This window comes from Panthera tigris, chromosome B4 (assembly GCF_018350195.1).
Source record: "Panthera tigris isolate Pti1 chromosome B4, P.tigris_Pti1_mat1.1, whole genome shotgun sequence".
Taxonomy (NCBI): Eukaryota; Metazoa; Chordata; class Mammalia; order Carnivora; family Felidae; genus Panthera; species Panthera tigris.
Window position 1 is genome coordinate 42748055 of NC_056666.1, and position 16958 is coordinate 42765012.

The following is a 16958-nucleotide window of genomic DNA, read 5'->3' on the forward strand; positions in this document are numbered from 1 at the left end:
CTGTAAACAAACTTAAAATAAAAAGGAAAGAAACAGCAGATGCCAGAAAAGCTCTCTATCCTTCCCCTCTCCCTATCTGCCTAAAATTAGGGCATCAATTTCCCTTTGTGAAGGTGTCCTCCTCCCCTCTCCCATACCAGGAAAAGGACAACAGACTTTTAATCACTGGACACCGTAAGAGGGGTACAGCACCGAGATGGGTCTGCACAAACAAACCTGACTAAAGTAACCCTTATTCGCCATTAGTTTCCCCCATACGTTTACCTTCTCACAATTTACCACTCCTAGAAACTCAAGCCCTTTTTTTCCTTTGTTTTATCCTTTCTTCACAAATTAATCGCCCTTTGGGGCATCTGGGTGGCTCCCTCGGTGAAGCATCCGACTTCCTCTCAGGTCTTGATCTCACTGTTCCTGAGTTCGAGCCCTGCGTCGGGCTCTGTGCTGACAGCTTGGACGGAGCCTGGAGGCTGCTTCGGATTCTGTGTCTCCCTCTCTCTCTGCCCCTCTCCCGTTCATGCTCTGTCTCTCTCTGTCTCAAAAATAAATAAACGTTAAAAAAAAATTTAAAAAAAAGTTAAAAAATGAGACTACCTTGGTGATAGATAGTAAAATAATCACCTTTGCCAAGACTCTCAAGCTGTTAGGCGACAGAAGCCATAGCCGCTTAGGACCACTGTTGTTGCTTTCTCTACTTGAGTTATCATTGCAAATCGTTCTCGGTACAAAAATGAAAGAACCATGAGTAATCACGTGACATCATAGTTGATGGCTTCAAAAAACTTAAACTTCTCTTGTTTTTAAACACTTTTTTTAATGTTTTTTATTTATTTCTGAGACAGAGAGAGACAGAGCATGAGCAGGGGAGGGGCAGAGAGAGAGGGAGACACAGAATCTGAAACAGGCTCCGGGCTCTGAGCTGTCAGCACAGAGCTGGACGCGGGGCTCGAACTCACAGACTGTGAGATCGTGACCTGAGCCGAAGTCGGACGCTTAACCTGCTGAGCCACCCAGGCGCCCCAAAACTTCTCTTTACTTACAGTTTAAACCTTTTGGGAAAATGGTTGAATCTAGCATAAAGTGGAGAATTACTAAAGCTAAACACACCTAGATACTTCTTAGGGGCAACACTTTCAAATGTCCCACGAACAGTCTTGATGCTAGAATCCACCAGTCTTGCTTTTTCATTCCATAATTTTGGTTTATGTGCAGAAAGCTCATTTATGGTCGAATAATCGATTTCTAACCCTAACCATCGTCTTGTAAATATATGATGTTGCTGTCAGTTCAGCGTAAATGTATTGCGACAAACCAAAAACATCAAACGTGTCTATTCAATTGATCATAGATCATCTTTCTATGGGAATTATAGCTTATCTTTAGTTAACAAGTGTCCATAGGAGAAATGTATGTTTCCTGTGTGTGTGTGTGTGTGTATTAATGGATGTGCATACGGATGGTTGGAAAGGCAGAAAGAAAAAATTTGAAAGATAGAAAAAGACAACTATAAAATTACAAGGCTTAGATAAGAAGTCATCAAAAGCACAGGTTTTTAACCATTTTGTCGCCACATTATGAATGAGGTGACATTTTCACATGCCATCCCTACCCTGACTTATCTCTATAAAGGGACCCAGGAATATGCCCAATTCTGGCATTAGACATTAATGTACCCACCTAAGAAAATACAGGGGCAGGGGCACCTGGGTGGCTCAGTCAATTAAGCATCTGACTCTGGTTTTGGCTCAGGTCATGATCTCACGGTTTTGTGAGTTTGAGCCTTGCATTGGGCTCTGCATGGGCAGCACGAAGCCTGCTTGGGATTCTCTCTTTCTCCTGCTCTCTCTCTGTCCCTCCCCCACCTGCACTGTCTCTGTCTCTCCCAAACTAAATAAATAAACTTAAAAAAAAAAAAAGAAAGAGAAAAAGAAAACACAGGGGCAAAAAAGCAAAAAAGAAAAAAAGGGAAAGAGAAGGAAAAAAGAAAAAAGAAAATACAAGAGTGCCTAGCTGGCTCAGCTGTAGAGTGTGTGACTCTTGAACTTGGGGTTTTGAATTAGAGCCCCATGTTGGATGTAGGGATTACTTTAAAAAATAAAATAAAATTGTAAAAAAGGAGGAAAAGAAAATAGAGACAACTTCTTTAGGTAGCAATTTTGCTATAGTTACTGAAATACCAAACATACGTGTATTTTGACCTACCAGTGACACTTTTTAAAAAAAATTTTTTTTAACGTTTATTTATTTTTGAGACAGAGAGAGAGCATGAATGGGGGAGCGGCAGAGAGAGGGAGACACAGAATCTGAAACAGGCTCCAGGCTCTGAGCTGTCAGCACAGAGCCCGATGCAGGGCTCGAACTCACGGACCGTGAGATCATGATCTGAGCCGAAGTCGGACGCTTAACCGACCAAGCCACCCAGGCGCCCCTACCAGTGACACTTTAAGGAACTTCTTTTATAGTTATGATTGCATCTGTGTGCACTGATACACGTTTAAGGATATTGTGATTATACAATGGTACAAATAACAAAAATGTTCATCAGTGTGTCTATATTGTATAATAACAAAAATGTCCATTCAATATCTCTACACAAGGGAATACTGTGCAATTGTTAAAAAAGAATATGGCAGCTCTACATATTCTCTTACAGGATAATCGCTAAAGTCTATTCTTATGTCAAAAAGCTTGGAGGTGGGGCACCTGGGTGGCTCAGTCAGTTAAGCGTCTGATCTCGGCTCGGGTCATGATCTCACAGTTTGTGGGTTCGAGCCCCGCATCAGGCTCTGTGATGACAGCTAGGAGCCTGGAGTCTGCTTTGGATTTTGTGTCTCCTTCTCTCTCTGTCCCTCTCCCACTCGTGCTCTGTCTCTGTCTCTGTCTCTCAAAAAAATAAATAAACATTAAAAAAGAAAAAGCTTGGAGGCACTTACGTTTTCTTTCTTTTTCTTATATCCTACATCTGTTATGTCAGTAAATTTGGTTGGCTTTAGCTTCAAAATATATTCAGGGGCACCTGGCTGGCTCAGTCAGTAGAGAAAATGACTGTTGACCTTGAAGTCATAAGTTGAAGCCCCACATTTGGGTGTAGAGCTTACTTTTAAAAAAGTACACACACACACACACACACACACACTTTTTAATATCTATATCTTCAATATCTGACCACTTCTCATCATTTCTACTGTTATCACTCTGGTCTATTGCAAATGCCTCCTAAAGGATCTACCAGCTTCTATCCTTGTTTCCCATGCCTATTCTCTTTAAAAAATTTTTTTTTAATATTTATTTATTTTTGAAAGAGAGAGACAGAATGTGAGCAGGGGAGGGCAGAGAGAGAGGGAGACACAGAATCCGAAGCAGGCTCCAGGCTGCCAGCACAGAGCCCCATTCGGAGGTTGAAATCACAAATTGTGGGATCATGACTTGAGCCCAAGTCGGATGCTTAACCAACTGAGCCACTCAGGCTCCCCTCTCATGCCTATTCTTAACACAAACAGCCAGGGTGATCCTGTTAAAAAGGTAAATCAGATCACATTACTCCTCTACTCAAATTCTCCCAATATTTCTCCATCAGAGTAAAAGCCAGAGTCAGATCTAATAATCTTTATTCCATTCCTCCCTCCCTCCTCCTCCCTCCCTGGCGCTCTCACACTTCTTTATCCCTCGTCTCCCGTTCCTCACCTCTGGTCTCCTTCTGGTCCACACACACTATGCTTGCTGTTCCGGTAGGGGAGGAAAGTGTTCTCTTTGACCCTCGTAGGGTCTCTGGCTGGGTCTGAAAGCCAAACTGACAAAGACAGAGTAACAAAGGAGAAGCATATAAATGTTCTGAATATAATTTTGATTATATATTATATATATATATATTATATATATATTATAAATGTTCATATATATTATAAATGTTCTGATATAATTTTGACAAGGGAGCCTTCATAAGGAAACGAAGACCCAAAGGAATGGTTACCCCTGAGGATTTTTATGCCAGGTGGGATGACAAGCTGACGGTCGAGGAGAAATATGATATGTCTGAGAGTATGATGTAATTGTAGTAAACTGGAGGGAACTCAGTAAGTCCTGTTCAGATTCCTCACAGCATCCCTTTGTCTTTGGAGATAGGGGTGTTCCTTTCCTTCAGGTATCGGGAAGGTGCCTCTGCCATGAGGCTTCTAAGACCTATTTCAAGGAAGAAGGCTCAGGAGAAGGTCAGAATGACATTCTTGTTTCTCTGGTTCTAACTCCTTCAGCTGAAAATAATCAATATGCCAAGGCGCCCTATTTTGGGGTAGTGCGCCCTGAACCCCATCGTTCTTCTAACACACTGGCACATAATCCTTGTGCCTGGAGCCCATATACGCATGACTGCCTCTGTCACTCCCTCTGGATCCCTTCTTAATGGCCATCTTGCCTATGAGGTATTCCCTCACAACTCTCCTTACATTCTAAGCCCCGCCCCCTAATTTTCCCGACCCCTTTCCATGAAGAGTGTTTTCTCCGTTGCCCTAGTCATCATATGACATTCTACAGATTGTGGATTTTACTCCTTTGTTGATCGCTCTTCTCCCCCACGAGAATGCAAGTTCCACGAGGGTAAGAATTTTTGTCCATTTTGTCTACCAATGGATGTCCGTGACAGAAGGAAATGGCTGTAAGTGGCTGTCTCATAGTAGGCCCTCAAACTGGTTTTGGTGCATACTGAATATGTGGATGAATTAGAGGTCAGTATGAACTAAAGAGAGCCGTCAAGGATAATTCTAAGGTGTGTTGCCTACATAAGTGGGATTGCCATTTTCTCAGCTGGGAAGGCTAAGCCAAGCAGATTTGCTGTAATGATTGGTCGTCTGTCACACACGCCTCTAGAATGCAGTCAGGAAGGAGACTCAGGGGCGCCTCAGTTGGCTAAGCATTTGACTTCGGCTCAGGTCATGATCTCACAGTTCATGAATTCCAACCCCGCGTTGGGTTCTCTGCTGTCAGCGTAGAGCCTGCTTCAGATCCTCTGTCCTCCTCTCTCTTTGCCTCTCCCTCGCTAGCGCTCTTTCTCTCAAAAATAAATAAAACTTTAAAAAAAACAAAAAAGAAGGAAACTCAGGCAGAGTGCTTTGACAGGGAGATCTATCTCCCCTATTCTGGTAACTCTAACAATTTCTTTACTCAGATTTATAGACGCAAATGCTCCCTGTCTGGGTGGTGGAAAAGATAATCCTTTTTTTTTTTTTTTAAGGTTTTATTTATTGAAGTAATCTCTATACCCAGTATGGGGCTCGAACTCATGACCCCCGAGATCAAGAGTCACTTGCTCCACTGACTGAGCCAGCCAGGTGCTCCTAGAAAAGATAATCAATCCTTAAGGTTACGGTTGGTGGTTCAGTAGGATATCAAGCAGTTTTGTATCCAACCCAGCAATCTTTTCTAGCATTCCTGTATTAAATTGACTGTAAACATCGAGCATCTCAAATGCACTTTGAGCTGATTTTAATGTCTCAGTGGTTCTCTCATTACTTAACAAGTTATAGAAAACATTTGACACGTGTTCATTTTATATTTGCATGAGAGTTATGATTCTACCTTTTTGAAAATTATCCTTTACTATCATTTTCACAGACCTGCAAAGCCACCACTCAAAATGATTCCTGGGCACTTTATTCACCGATTAGCCCAAGCACGTGATACAATAGATTCTCTTGTTGTTAGCAAAGAGGTAATGAAGTTGGCAGTTGGCTGGACTCCAGGCAGCAGAAAAGGTCTACCGTTAGCCACCGCATTTGACATACTGGTTAGTGGGTGTTAGTTCTCTACTGCTGCTGTAACAATTTACCACAACTTAGTGGTTTAAAGCAACACAAATTTATTACCTCCCAGTTCTATAGATCAAAGTGTGATATGCGTCTCACTGGGTGAAAACGGAGGTGTCATAGGGCTGTCTTTTCTGGAGGCTGTGGAAGAAAATCCATTGCCTTGTTTTTTCCCCCACTTCTAGAGGCTTCCTGCATTGCTCAGTTCACGGTCCCCCTTCCATCTTCAGAGCCAGCAATGGCAGGATGAGTCCTCTGTCTGTTCTGCCTGTCTCTTCTACCTCCCGCTTACACGTTTAAAGACCCTATTATTTGGCTCATTCAGATAATAGAGAACATTCAGATAATAGAGAATGATCTCCTTATTGTTAGGTCAACTGATTAGCAAGTTTAATTCCATCTGCAACTTTAATGTCCTTTTGCCATAGCATAACACATTCACAGGTGTCACGGACGAGGACATCTCTGGGATCATTATCTGCTTATCATTGGGAGAAGGGAGAAAACAATTTAGGGAAATAATACATACATCTCTCTTCTTTATTTTTTTGCTGAGACATCTCCCCAGTATCTTTGTGGATCAGAGCTGTATCCCTGGTTAACAAAGGCAAAGCAGGTCTTCCACTATATGTATTTACAGTAGCAAATGCCAAGTATCTTCATGCAAACATTTATGTGTGTTAAGCATTTTATTTATTTATAACATACATGTATTTTAATTTAAATCTTAGTTAGCTAACATACAGTGCAATAATGGTTTCAGGAGTAGAATTCAGTGATTCATCACTTACATACGCCACGCTAAGCATTTTATTTATTTATTTATTTATTTATTTAATGTTTATTCATTTATTGAGAGACAGAGAGAGACAGAGCATGAGCGGGGAAGGGGCAGAGAGAGGAAGACAGAATCTGAAACAGGCTCCAGGCTCTCAGCTGTCAGCACAGAGCCCGACGCGGGGCTCGAACTCACAAACTGCAAGATCCTGACCTGAGGTGAAGTTGGACGCTCAACCGACTGAGCCACTCAGGCGTCCCACGCTAAGTGTTTTAAATAGATCTTTTGCACTACTTTATTTTCATGTAAAAGATGTGATGAAGTCAGACAGACCTGAATTTAAATTCCATATACATATACATATATATATATATATATATACTTTTTTTTTAACATTTATTTATTTTTTGAGAGACAGAGAGAGACAGAGCATGAGCAGAGGAGGTGCAGAGAGAGGGAGACACAGAATCGGAAGCAGGCTCCAGGCTCTGAGCTGTCAGCCCAGAGCCAGCTGACGTGGGGCTTGAACCCACGAACTGTGAGATCGTGACCTGAGCTGAAGTTGGTCGCTTAACCAACTGAGCCACCCAGGCGCCCCTGAATTTAAATTCTAACTCTATTACCTACTATCTTCATGAACATTGAGCAATTTTCCTCACCTTCCTGAGCATTAATTTCCTCACCTGCCAGTTAAAGATTAATAGGAGGTAGCAAAAAAAGGTTTTTGAGAGGGTTGGACACAATAATGTATATGAAGCCATGAACAGAGGCTCTGGAGTATATTTTATTTTATTTTATTTTATTTTATTTTATTTTATTTATTTTATTTATTACTTTTTTTTAATCCCCTGCCCCTTCTAAGTATATTTTAAATCACTTTTTCCTTTTAGACTTCTTCCCAGGGGGATTACTCTCTTGGCCTAGGGTACATAACCCCAAAAGGAAATAAATCTAGTGCTTATTGTCAACATGGATTTGTACCCAAATCCTAGAAAAGTAGACCAAAAGGCACACTGGAAGCCCCAAAGGAAGTAATTTTTTTTTTAAGTAATCTGTACACCCAACTTGGGGCTCTAACTCACAACCCTGAGATCAAGAGTCACAAGCTCTTCTGACTGAGCAGCCAGGCAGCCCCCCAAGGAGGTAAATCTTGTACATAAGGAAGGGAATACTGTTTCCATATAAAATGTTAGTAATAAAGGGGATCAGAATATGCCACCACAAAATATACCACATTGGCATAAAGATTATTTGGAGCTGAAGGCAATTGAGAATTAACAGATGCCCTACAAGTTTTCTGCCTAAGATCCCCTCTGCACCCAAATTTATCATTCCTGAAAGCCCAAACCCTCTTTCATTTATTTATTACAAATTTTTTTTTTTTTAATTTTCTTTTTTTTTTCAACTTTTTTTTTTTTTTTTTTTTTTTTGGGACAGAGAGAGACAGAGCATGAACGGGGGAGGGGCAGAGAGAGAGGGAGACACAGAATCGGAAACAGGCTCCAGGCTCCGAGCCATCAGCCCAGAGCCTGACGCGGGGCTCAAACTCACGGACCGCGAGATCGTGACCTGGCTGAAGTCGGACGCTTAACCGACTGCGCCACCCAGGCGCCCCAATTACAAATTTTTTTTTAATGTTTATTTATTTTTGAGAGAGGGAGAGACAGAGCATGAGCTGGGGGGGGGGGGGGCAGAGAGAGAGGGAGACAGAGGATCCAAAGCGTGCTCTGTGCTAACAGCAGAGAGCCCGATGCGGGGCTCAAACCCATGAACCAACCGGGAGATCATGACCTGAGCTGAAGTCAGGTAGGTTCTTAACCGACTGAGCCACACAGTCACCCCTCTTTCATTTAAGAAGGGTATAGAAGCTCCTGAGTCTAACAGCTCCCTTGAGTTTTACTTCTTTTCTGTGAACTCTCATACAAATAAATATTAATAAAACTTTGTGCCTCTCCTCCTGTTTATCTTTTGTTCGTTTAATTCATGGACCCCCATTAAGAGAGTAAACATTTTTCCTCCTCAACGATAAATTCATTAAAGTCATTAGCATATAAACTCAATAACTCAATCGTGAGTTAATAAAGATGTGATGTATGCTGAATAAAAAAAAATAGTGATTTAGATGCATCTGATGATGGCAAAAATATGCTGGAAACTAATAATAATAGATCATACTCTGTGCCTGACATCATATGAAATAATTTATAAATGTTGCATTCATTTCCAACAACTACTGACTGCTATCCCCATTTTACAAAAAGAAAGTCAAGGCTGAGAGAAGGTACAATATTTGAGCCCAACTGCACGCTAATCATCTAAACTGGTGACTTTTATGTTATTGCCCACTCTATGCTACTCAAGGATGTGGGGGGGGGGGGAAGGTGTATCCATTTCTTCTGATGGAAATGCTGGACGGAATACTGAGCAGAACCAATCAATATGGTAATTTTAAATGTGTACTCTAAAGAAAGGAAGTAGGGTGGGTGTACTAGAGGAAAAAGTTTTCTTTAACCCTTTTAGGGGCCCTTGGCTGAGCCTAAAAATTAAATCGACAAAGACAGATTAACAGGAGAAGAGCATACAAGTTGTTTAAAAATGATCAGAGGAGGGGCGCCTGGGTGGCTCAGTCGGTTGGGCGTCCGACTTCAGCTCAGGTCACGATCTCACGGTCCGTGAGTTCAAGCCCCGCGTCGGGCTCTGGGCTGTTGGCTCAGAGCCTGGAGCCTGTTTCAGATTCTGTGTCTCCCTCTCTCTCTGCCCCTCCCCCGTTCATGCTCTGTCTTTCTCTGTCTCAAAAATAAATATACGTTAAAAAAAAAATTAAAAAAAAATAAAAATGATCAGAGGGGGCTCCTGGGTGGTGGCTCAGTCGGTTGAATGTCTGACTTCGGCTCGGGTTATGATCTCACAGTTCATGGGTTCGAGCTCCGTGTCGGGCTTTGGGCTGACAGCCTGGAAGAGCCTGCTTTGGGTTCTGTGTCTTCTTCTCTCTCTGCCCCTCCCCAACTTGCACTCTGTCTTTCTGTCTCCCCAAAATAAACATTTAAAAAATTAAAAAAAAAAGATTAAAAAAGACAATTTAGGTGATACAAACAGACTTTATTTAACACTTTGCGAAGTGGACAGAGAACTGCAAAATGGGGGCAGAAGGCAGCAAGATTTTAGAGGATAAAGAAGAAAAGAACAAGGAAGTAAGTATAGAGCCCAGAGTTGGTCTGGTGTTTGGGGATTGGCTGATTGGATATCCTGAGCTTTTGGCCTAGTGAAGCATTTACAGGGACATGAAATTTACCTAAATTTCAATCTGCTGACCCAACATCCCGGGCAGAAGAGACTCCATCTTGCCTAGAGATTTCTTTCAACAAAATTTATTTCTTTAATATAATTTCAATGTGACACGGGAGCCTTCATCAGAAAATGAAGATCTAAGGAAATAGAACAGTGTCTTTATGCTAGATTTGATCAAGAGTGAACAGTTGTAGAGGAATAGCATAAGGAGTGTGAGGTAATTGTTATAACTTGGGAGAAATTTTTTTAATGTTTTATTTATTTTTGAGACAGAGAGAGAGAGACAGAGCATGAGTAGGGGAGGGGCAGAGAGAGAGGGAGACACAGAATCAGAAGCAGGCTCCAGGCTCCGTGCTGTCAGCACAGCCCGACGCGGGGCTCGAACTCACGAACCGTGAGATCATGACCTGAGCCGAAGTCGGATGCTCAACCGACTGAGCCACCCAGGCGTCCCCAACTTGGGAGAAATTTAACAAGGCTTGTTCTTGGTGTCCTTTGTCCTCAGACAAGGATGCTCCTTTTGGCTCAGGGCACCTCTCACATGAGGGTTTTACCACCTGTTTTAGAGAAGGAAGAGGGAAGGAGGAGTTTAGAATGACTTTCCTGCTTCCTCCATTTTTCTCAAACTCCTTCCATTTGAAAACTCAGTGTATCAAGGTGCAATATTTTGGGGCAGTGTGGGTACTGGTGGTGAGGAATAAGAGATATTTTTATCTTTTAATTTCGTATATTTTTTTCAGTTGGGAGAAGGGCAACCATCTAGGAAATTAATTCAGTTAACCAATATTTATCGGACATCTTCTTTTTGGTAGGGATTATGAAATGTCCCTCTTCTACATTCAACTTTCAGCCTCCAGTTTTCTCCAATTAAAGCTGAGGAGCTTGGATAATTTTATTTTATTTATTTAAAAACAATTTTTTTTAACGTTTTATTTATGAGACAGGGAGAGACAGAGCATGAACGGGGGAGGGGCAGAGAGAGAGGGAGACACAGAATCTGAAACGGGCTCCAGGCTCTGAGCGGTCAGCACAGAGCCCGACGTGGGGCTCGAACTCACGAACAGTGAGATCGTGACCTGAGCCGAAGTCAGACGCTTAACCGACTGAGCCACCCAGGCGCCCCACTTGGGTAATTTTAAAGTTCTTTTTCGTTTTATAAATCTAAGAGTCCATAAATTCTTTTAACCTTCATTTCATCTTCTCCCCATTCGACTGTACTTATTGTTGTTTTTTTGGCTGTAGGTCACCAAGGACCATTTATTTTTTCACTTAGTAACACTTCCTGCAGGTTAAAAAGTCACATGTGACATGGTAAAAGCCTTCCTCTCTGCCTTATGATCTTTTTTTTTCCCTTTTCAAATTTTCACTTAAATTCTACTTAGTTAACCTGTAATGTAATACTGGTTTCAGGAGTAGAATTTAGTGATTCATCACTTACGTAGAACACCCAGTGCTCAACACCAGTGCCCTCCTTCATAGGCAGCACCCGTCTAGCCCATCCCCCCCCCTTTCCTCCCATCAACCCTCACCTCCCAACTAGACCTTAAAGTGGCATATAGAATGGTGGCGGGCTGGGAGGGGGGGTGTGATGTGTATATGGTGGTTCACATCTGCAAGTGGTGGTGTTTAGAGTAAAAGTTACGATTCCCTTTTCCCCCTACTTCCTCCAGTCCACGTTTGCATAGAAGCTGAGCGCACGGGCTTCCTTGCCTGGTGGCTTGTAAATAGATACATTCCAATGAGGCTAACACCTCCAGGGTTAAGGGCCTTCTCTTCCTCCACAATTCATGGCGCAAAGCTGGGTTTAGAAGGGTTGGAGGATGCTTAGTCTATGTTCAGTTGATATGCAAAATTAAATCGGCCTGCCTACTATTCTGTTGGCTTTAAGTTGTTGCCAAAGAGGTGAGTGAGTGCCTTTCACAACCTGATCTTCCTTATTTAGGTGAGTTTTCAGGGGGGAGGGCGTCTGCTTCGACCCGACAGATAGAACGCATTTCCTTTTCACCTGTTTAGGCTAATGACTTGCAGTGTTATGCAGAGTAAAGAAATTACTCAGCCTCTATTCAGGAGAACTGTTTGGTTTGAAAAAGAAAACACTAATTCCAGCAGAATCATTAAATGAAAATGAGAAAGCTTAGCAAAATAATAAAAAAAAAAAAAAAAAAAGAAGAGCCCGTTAAGGATTTTCTAGGGATTAACAGATTGTTTTGCTCCCTTTAGGTAGAGGCAAATTCTTCAGTACCGGTTCCCAAGTGGACTTAGTCCGTGAGAATGGTTTTCATATGGATGGAGGTTTTCCTTAATACCTCACTTTATCATTAATACATTTCTTTTTTTTTTTTTTAACCCTGAAATTTCCTTTGGAACATTGCTTAGACCCGCGCCTCGGGAAGACTGGTCCGTCTCAGAGGGAAATGAAGTTGAAAACGATTGTTGTGAAATATGGGGCACAAGCCTTCACATCAGAAGATGAAACTTCGGGCTCATAATCAATAACACATGGGCTGCGCTAGAGGATTCCCAGGCTAGATTTATAGCATTCCCCCAAATTACACATCATCACTACCTTATTCCCTAAGATCTTCAAAATGCGTAACTTTTAGGAGATGTAGGGGCTGGTGACCAGGAATACAAAAAATCTTTAGAGGCGGAATGCATCGATAAGCAGTAGGGGTGATTCTGTTTCACCTCCACTGGTGAAAATACTTGGGATATATCACAGGCCTTCTTTAGACACTTAACGGCACCGGTTCTCCCACGGAACCCACGGGAGCACTTGAGTAATGTTTCTTGACCCGAACGTCGTATCAGCTGAAAGTTGTCCACGGATACCACTTTTTCATTGGTGCCAGGAGACTCCGTTCAGGCTCAATATATCCACTGTTAAGCCTCCGCAAGAAAGCTTTAAACTTCTTTGACGTGCCAACAATCTAAGTTTGAATTAAATGACTAATGCTTTACCTAGTTTCTACCACTAGCGCTCTGCCAGCATCTTTTCAATTCATCCTCAGCCAAAGCCTGTCAACCATCCTGGCAACACACCCTTTCACCTCCCCACACCTCACGTCTTTGCTTTTCCAGTCCTTTGGCTGCCCTCCGGTTCCTTCCCTCACATACTTGTCTGGCTGGTTCCTAGAAGCCTGGCAGAGATTCGTCTCTGACATAAATCTGGCTGCCACGGATTAAGAGCCGGAGTCCAAACCACCTCCCCGAGCGCAGATCTAAATGGATCTCATTTATAAACAAAGAGAACACCTCTATTTTTTTTTTCTCGAAAAACAAATCATGCACTGGCTTTCAAAGGCGAGAATTAAGAGCGGGTGGACAGAGAGAAGGACAGACTAGACCAGAGGCTGGGGAAAAACTAGGAGGTAAAAATTGTTCCTGGATGAAGATAACCCCAGAGAAGGCAGCAGCCTTCCTTATCTATCCACCAGGGGTCCCCCAGCCTGCTGTAAAGGTAAGCGAGGGCAGTTATCTTTGTTCTGTGCCCTGAAGTAACCCAAGTTTCCAAAACGGGAGGTGGCACATAGTAGGTGCTCGATTAATATTTGCTGAATGTTCCCAAGGCTAAGAGGATTAAAAGCCCACCAACTGCTCTCATAAATAAACTGGCAAAGGCCACTGCCTCATCAAATGTTTAGCATCCCCAAATACAGCCCCATTGTTCTACTCTATACCCTCTCTTTATGCCTCATCCCTGATTTTTGTCGTTCTTTTGCATACACACTTGCACCCAAGAACACACGCGCGCGCAAAATCCCTGAAATGCCAGACTTAAATGTGTTGTTCAAAGCAAGGCTTATTGGGTTGCCGCTTTTAAATGAATGTCAACTCCTAATGGGTTCAGTTTCTGGGCAGCATTCTTTCCCGCCTTCTCGGAGTTGAGGTGAGGATTTAACAATCAACATTCTCTCTCCAGTGCCTCAATCTTTTTCTTTCCTGTTCTCTCCTCTCCTCGGCTCTATTTCCTTCCCCAGTCTGTCGTTTCTCTCGGGTGGTTGCCTCGCTTTCTCCCTCTTTGCCTGTTCGCCCCTTTGATCCTTTCTTTCTATCCCTTATTCCCAGAAGCTCCAGAAAATACCTCCTTTTTTCCCCCCTTTGCACGTCACTTCCCTCCCTTCTCCCATCTCCTTCTCCTAGTCGGTGAGAGTGAGTTCCCCACTAGAGGCCAGCACTTTCTCAGTTTCGTCCCTCCAACCGGCGCGCAGAACTCGGAGAGAAAGAAGGGAAAAAAAGAGGAGAAAGAGAGAGCGAGGGGGGGTTGGGGGGGGGGAAACAACAACCCCGGGGCCTAGAGCGCAGAGGCCCGGGAGCGGCGTCGTCATGGCAACGGGCGCCGGCAGGAAACGAGGGACGCGCGGGAGGGAGGAGGGGTGGGAGGAGGGCGCCGAGGGGAGGGGAGGGACGGGGGAGGGGTCCGGCTGCCCCGGAAGCACCTCCCCGCCAGCCCCCTCCTCCAGCCCGGCCCGCAGCCCCGGCCTGCAGCCCCCACCCTCTCGGCCCGGCAGGAAGTGACAGGCCCGGAGCGAGCCCCGGAGGCCTGGCAGAGCCGCGGCCGGGCCCGCACCCGGAGCGGCGGGAGGGGCGGGGAGCCGCGGCCGCGCCGGGCACCTCCCACCCCGCCCTCGGCGCCCCCGCCCCTCCAGGAAGGGGAGGAGGCGAGGGGAGCCCGCCGCGGAGGCCGAGCGAGCCCCCCGCCCGGCCCGGCGACTGGGGACCCCGGCACATGAGGTGGACGCCCCCCGGGAGCACTTCGGTGCGGAGCCGGGCGCGAAGGTAACCGGGCGGCCGCGGGCTGGGGAGGGGCAGGACCTCTGGGGGCTTGGCTGCGCGGGGATGTTTCTTCAGCCACCTCCGTCTGTGTAACGCCCCAGGTACCTCCCCCAGTTTCTTTCCCTGCCTACCTCTAGCGCTGAGCTCTGCGGTCCTTCGGCTCTGTCTGTCCAAGTCTTCTTGCTATTCATTGCGCTGCGCTTCACGCCGTGTGTCCGTCACCCTAGTTGCTTCTGACTGCTCATTTTCTCATTCATTTTTTCCTTCTCTGACTTTGGTTCTCCCATCCAAGCCTGCTGTCTAGTAATCTCCCTGCTTTGGATGGTCCGCTTGGTGCCTCGGTCTCCCAGTTCCTTGACTTCTGTCTGTCCTTCTCCTGCTTGGCTCCCTGCTATCAGTAAGCACATCTCCCAGCTCACTTGGGTCAGTTCACGCCTGGCACCGCTCTATCTGCCCCCTTCCCTCGGTGTCTTTGATTCCTCTTTGGAACCTCATTTTCATCAGGGTTCTGTATACAGCGAGCACCCGTGGGCGCTTACTTATTATCCCTGTTCTTCAGATCACTTCCATTTCTTTGGCACAGCCTTCTCCCAACCACCCCCTTCTCCTGCCGCCCTTCCTATGCCCGGTACTTTCTACAAGACGGAGTTTTATGTTTAGGGAAATTTATTCCCTCCAACTCTTGGCTCAATGGGCCCAGGATCCGGTCCACTTCACTATCCTTTTCTAGCTCCCCGCCAGAGGTCCGTCCTAAACCAACCCAACCCAATCCAGTCCATACACACCCAACTACTACGGTTCAGGGTGACCACAGTTGAGCTATTGTGGGGACCTCCGTGGATCAGCTTCTTGCTCTTTCTCTTCTGGCATGATTCTGAAAATGTAAATTCACTGTGCTTCCCAAACTTTTGGTTGTTTTCATTTTCTCTACTTAATTTTGCAGTCCCAACATTGATCACAGATGAACAGATTTACGTGGCTGAGATCCAGGAATCCTACTCTTGATGTCAGTTTCTCCTGATTTTATTCCCTAAGCTGGTCCCTTTCCATCTCTATTTTCCTCTCACACTCTGAAAAAAAATTACTCCGACTTCCATTTTAGGATCCTGCAGTTTATTAGCACTTCCCCCTATGAATGTAGGAATTAATGTATCCTCCAGCTAGTAAAGGGGACTCCTGTCTCTGAGTCCAGTGAACTAAGTCCATCATTGATCTCTATATACAACTCTGCCATGCTGCCTCTAATCCTTACCCACTTTTTTTTCTTCACATGCTGATAATGAGGATTCATGGGTCTGTATCTGTTGAGTGCTTTGATATTTTGGCGAAAGATGTGGGAGAAGGTAACCGGAGTTGAGTTGAGGCTGATAGGATTTCCCCTGTGTACTTCGTGGGTTATATCCATGTTTGCAGTGACATTTGCCACACCTACAGAGATGGGTAGAGTACTTGGGGGATGATGATGCGATCAGATGATGCCCTGAATGGAATACTGAGAAATCTCCCTAACTCTGTTTCCGGGGCCAAACGGTTTGATTTTGTCTCCCTTGTTTTGTTTTGGATGTAATCATTATGATCAGTCCATTTTAATAAAACTGTTGACAGGCCTTAGCAGAAATTCTGGTTTGATGTTTACATTCCTAAACCAAATAGTGCTTTGCTGACCTAACGTTTCTAGTGGCCCCGTGCCTCAGAGGTAGAGAATATAGTGTCCAGGCTTAACAAAAGAGAGAGAGAGAAAAAAAATAAGAATGAACCAAAAAAAGCCATATGGTCATTTAGTGCTGTTTAGAGGCCTATTTCTTATTTCTCATCTCCTGTCTCGTTGCTTGGTTCTTAGCACTGTTTTCATGTCTGTTTGCAAATTTTATCGTAGACCTCCCCCCTCACCCCTCCCCCCGCAGCGTAAATTCTGACTGCTTAATTAAGTGCACCAAAAAGTTGAATCTTACTTTTTTGAAGATTTTCATTGCTGTGTATTTAATCTGTTTCATACGTGGGAGTCCATTTGTGAAAATGATACAGTACATTCAACTGTGAAGATTTTTCTACAAATGGGGAAACTGAGGTATAAGCAGAGAAAGTGACATGCCCAGTGTGTGATTAATAGTAGCCTGAGCCGGAACCAGGAAGCTATTTGGGCTGTAGCCCAGTTCTACCTGCTGGTTTGTTTGTTTGTTTGTTTCAAGTTTTATTTATTTAAGTAATCTCTGCACCCATCCTTAAGCTCCGAACTCATGGCTTGACTCATGACTCAAGAGTCTGCATGGTCTTCTGAGTGAGCCAGCCAAGGGCCCCTCTGCCTTCCAGTTTTCTGACCT

At 44.3% G+C, this 16958-nt stretch overlaps 1 long non-coding RNA gene across 1 annotated transcript; it reads right to left on the reverse strand.

Annotated features, from left to right (window-relative positions):
• Positions 1 to 490: 490 nt before the first annotated feature.
• On the reverse strand, positions 491 to 6392 carry LOC122240293. The gene is made up of 4 exons (XR_006219777.1): positions 6325 to 6392; positions 3682 to 3787; positions 619 to 715; positions 491 to 529 (listed from the first exon to the last, which is right to left on the reverse strand). It is a non-coding gene; the product is annotated as an uncharacterized LOC122240293 (long non-coding RNA).
• Positions 6393 to 16958: the final 10566 nt, after the last annotated feature.